Raw genomic sequence first — 5,000 nt, 5'->3', positions numbered from 1 at the left:
CACGTCCCTGTCTAGGGCGTTAGAACGTGACAAAGTTTCGGCATAAGAAACGGACAGACAATGGAATCCGAATCACCGTGCATTTATTTACAAGTGAATAAAGATATAACGAACGCTCAAAAAATAACGCATCGGGCAAACACCAGGCCCTGAGAACAGGCCTCCGCAGCCTGACGCTCTCTCCCGACCTCTCACTCCGGTGAGTAGCGCACCCGACGGTAGTGGCGCGGGCGAGGCCCGAGGCTAGGTTTCTCGGCAGCGAGGTCCAAGTGGCGAGACAGCCAACCAAAAAGCAGCAATCCCCAAAGCACGGCCCAGGGTGATGTAATCCGACTGCTTTTAAAGGGCCGGGACTTCTAACCGTCCAATTGAATCAGCCCCCCAATCAGCTGCGCGCCAACCCGCCTGTAACACACATAAAGCACAACAGAAACACAGGCAAGAATACCTACTAAGACCCACAGGGTCGTAACACCCCCACCACCAAGAATCAACGTCACATATTGACTAAACGACATCACTTTGATAGCAGCGAGACAAGGTGTCCGCAAGAATGTTCTCACAACCCTTCTTATACCTTATATCCAGGTTAAAGCCCTGTAGGTAGAGTGACCAGCGCATGATGCGCTGGTTGGTGTTTTTCATCCTGGAAAGGAAGATTAAAGGGTTATGGTCTGTATGCACAACAACAGGCATGGCCGTAGATCCAATATAAACTTCAAAATGTTGCAGAGCAAACAACATGGCTAGTGTCTCCTTCTCAATGGTACTATAGTTCAGCTGGTGTTTTAAGAACTTTTTAGAAAAGTAGCAGATGGGGTGATCAAGTCCATCGGATCCCTCTTGAAGGAGAACGGCACCAGCTCCCATTGCACTAGCATCAACCTCAAGTGTAAAAGTCTGATCGAAGTTCGGAGCCGCAAGCACCGGAGAACTGCAGAGCAACGCCTTAGCGTTTTGAAAGGCAGCCTCACATTCAACAGACCATACAAAATTGGTGGTGTTACGAAGTAGATTCGTAAGGGGCAACACAACGTCAGAGAAATTTCGACAAAAACTACGATAGTAGCCGGCCATCCCCAGAAACCGCCGCACCTCGCGCTTGGTCTTGGGAGTCGGGAACTCTACAATGGCCTGAATCTTAGCCTCAACAGGGCGGACCTGCCCTTGGCCAACTTGTTTGCCTAAGTATGTTACCGTGCCTTTTCCAAACTCACACTTGGCCAAGTTCAAGGTCAGCGAGGCATCACCGAGCCGATGGAACACAGTGTGGATAAGCTCGAGGTGACTGGACCAAGAGGACGAGTGTAAAACGATGTCATCTAGGTACACCTCACAATTCTGTATGCCAGCTAAAACTTTATTCATCAGGCGTTGGAAACTGGCTGGAGCATTGCGAAGTCCAAACGCCATAACGGAATATTGCATGAAACATTCGGGGGTCACGAATGCAGAGATTTCGGCAGCACGAGGTGTCAAGGGGACTTGCCAATACCCCTTTAGCAAGTCAAGCTTAGTGACAACATGTGCTGAACCTACTCTATCCACGCAATCCTCCATGCGTGGGAGTGGAAACGAGTCAGGCTTAGTCACTGCATTCACTTTTCTGTAATCCGTACAGAAACGAAAAGTCGAGTCGGGTTTCGGAACTAAGATACACGGAGAGCTCCATGAGCTAGAGCTGGGACCCGCTAACCCGTGATCGACGAGATACTGAACTTCAGACCTCATAACCTCTCTCTTGGTCGGATTTACCCGATAAGCGTGTTGCTTGATGGGGAGATGATCACCCACATCAATGTCGTGGCTGAGGACATGAGTACGAGAGGGAACATCAGAAAATAACACCGGAAAAGACTCTATCAGCTTCTGGACGTCCCCAGCACGAGAATCTGACAAATGAGAGAGAAAAGTACCCAAGATCTTCAAATTTTCTGAGTTCTGAAGACGTGGGGAAGACACCGGAACATCACGAAAAGTCAGGCCATCCTCCTTTTCTCCTGCGAACTCCACAAACGTGAGCCTATCAGACTTACGCAGGTCACGGAATCTCTGTCTATATGCCTCCGGAACTAACTCATACGCATTTAAAATTGCCGTTTTAACTGTGTGGTAATCAGCGCTCTGTTGCGAAGAGAGAGCCGAGTACACCGACTGTGCTCTGCCAGTCAGAGCAGTCTGCAAGAGCAAAGTCCACATTTCAACAGGCCATGCCAATGCAACAGCAACCCTCTCGAACTGAATAAAATATCTATCTACTTCATGTTCATTAAAATGCGGAATCATCCGAGTGTTGCGACTCACATCAAACGGTCGGTTTGGTGGCAATAGCACAGATGGAACAAGCAGTGTGGGATCTACTGGAGCAAAGTTAACATTATCACTCGGAGGAGGAGCAGGCCGAGGAACATGGAGAGACGACTCTGCAGATCCCACCAGAACTGAGCTCGAAGGCGCTCCATTTAACTCGCCCGCCGGAGCATCTGCATCAGCAACAGGAGACAAGGAACGAGCAGGAGAGTGAACAGGGGAAGGAGGGTGTGAGCCCTGAGAAGGAACAGCCGAAGCAACGTTAGGAGAGATGGTGAGTCCTTGGGCAGCCAATTCCATCTCAAGTTTTTTTAGCGCGAATTCACGCTCCTCGCGGTCCCGCTGGTGTTGGAATTCCCTTTGACGCTCATTCTCACTCGTTTCATTTTCTAATCTTTTCATATCAATCTGATGCTGAAACTCCAATTTTTTTATCTCCAGTTCATTGTGCAACTGTTTCTCTTGGACCACTCGCTTCTCTCTCTCCGCGCTTATCCGCGCTGCTTCTACCTGTAATTTGCACTCCTCCAATGCGTATTCTCTGATTTTAAGCTCCTGCTCCGAAATATTACTCGCCGATGATAAGACTGGCGAAGTTGGTCCAATAAGCACCTCTTTAACTACCAGGCCCAACCCAACAGCTTTAAACAACGACTCTTTCAGCCTCTTATCGTCGGATGTAAGACTAATAGAGTAATGCTCTGCAATCTTTATTAATTGCTCTTTGCTACACTGCTCTAACAGAGCATAGGAAGGACTCGCAAGAAATTCGTCTACCACAGACATCTTAACCTCTGTTACTAACACTATCAAATACACCGAACAGTTACAAGTTGACCGAAGGAGCTCAAAGTAACCTGTAGTAGTCAATTTTTTCCACTCACAACATACCGTTTAACTTGAACAATCGATCAAATTGGCTTCATTGAATTCCTTTCCCCCCCCCCGCCACAAAACAACAACTGGATGCTCCGCAAAAAAAAAGTAACTAACAGAGGGAATATTCTATAAGCCACGACCCTCAATTATCCACCACTTAATGCCACAAAAATAATCGAGTCCCTTGAATAGCTGGCCACGGCACCGAACAACGCAGCCAAAAAGATGCGCACAAGAGAGGGAAAAAAAAAAAAAAAAAAAAAAAAAAAAAAGATCTTCAACACCTTGTCTGCCACTTTACAAGTACTCACAAAAAACAATCGGAAGGCACAACGCAAGTAACCAACCCAGACTGGGCGAGACTCTGGTCCCTAATTACCTACCCAACTAAACTAAATTACCTCAAATATCTTCAAAAGCTTACCAGTTAGAGGCCGAAACCTCCCCCCGGAGTTGCTTCCAATAACCCACCACCAAATCAAAGAAACAATCAAAACACTAACTTACCAGAGTCTCTTGGCCACAGGCGTGCTTCCGAACAAAAAACATTACGGAAAAATCAATAACCAACGGACGACACCAAAACGAGATCGAGGACCAACAGGGAACAAAACGAAAAAAAACTAGGCCCTGAAATGAGTTAAAAAAAACGGACGAGCCCCCAATTTGTCACGTCCCTGTCTAGGGCGTTAGAACGTGACAAAGTTTCGGCATAAGAAACGGACAGACAATGGAATCCGAATCACCGTGCATTTATTTACAAGTGAATAAAGATATAACGAACGCTCAAAAAATAACGCATCGGGCAAACACCAGGCCCTGAGAACAGGCCTCCGCAGCCTGACGCTCTCTCCCGACCTCTCACTCCGGTGAGTAGCGCACCCGACGGTAGTGGCGCGGGCGAGGCCCGAGGCTAGGTTTCTCGGCAGCGAGGTCCAAGTGGCGAGACAGCCAACCAAAAAGCAGCAATCCCCAAAGCACGGCCCAGGGTGATGTAATCCGACTGCTTTTAAAGGGCCGGGACTTCTAACCGTCCAATTGAATCAGCCCCCCAATCAGCTGCGCGCCAACCCGCCTGTAACACACATAAAGCACAACAGAAACACAGGCAAGAATACCTACTAAGACCCACAGGGTCGTAACAGTGCCTTGTATACTGGAGGAATTCTGGGAGGAGCCTGAGGCCGGTTCATGGAACACACCCTCTCTGTCTCGCCTACTTGTGGAATTCTTTGGGAATATACGGTACTTTGATTTTTCCATCTTTTTTAGTTTGTTTGTTGCATACGGTGGCCGGACATGGCCAAATCTCCTAACGGAGCGATGCTTCAAGGGACTCGATGTATAATTTGATGTGTATGACTCCTTTGTTGTTTAGTCTTGAAAAGGTTTGCTAAGGTTCACGAAGTGTGTCCTTAAAGTTTGAGTGAAATAAGGAAATAGTTTGTCTAGTGTTCTCGAGTTGCACCTCTACTGTGTCTCGAATAATGTTTAATAATTTGAGTTTCTGAGTTGAAGCCAATTTGTTACACACACACACACACACACACACACACACACACACACACATCCCTGCCCCAAGACACACACATGTGTGAACCCACAATATACCCACAGCTTTCTACCGACAATAGAACATTTACATTTGTAAAACACTCAAACACACACACGCACACACACAAACACACACACACTCAAACACACACACACACTCAAACACACACACACACACTCACTCACTGTCTGTGTCTGTCTGTGTGTCTGTGTGTCTGTGTGTCTGTGTGTGTCTGTGTGTGTGTGTGTGTGTGTGT

The sequence above is a fragment of the Clupea harengus genome, chromosome 14, assembly GCF_900700415.2.
Source record: "Clupea harengus chromosome 14, Ch_v2.0.2, whole genome shotgun sequence".
Classification (NCBI taxonomy): domain Eukaryota; kingdom Metazoa; phylum Chordata; class Actinopteri; order Clupeiformes; family Clupeidae; genus Clupea; species Clupea harengus.
This window is presented reverse-complemented; position numbering follows the sequence as displayed.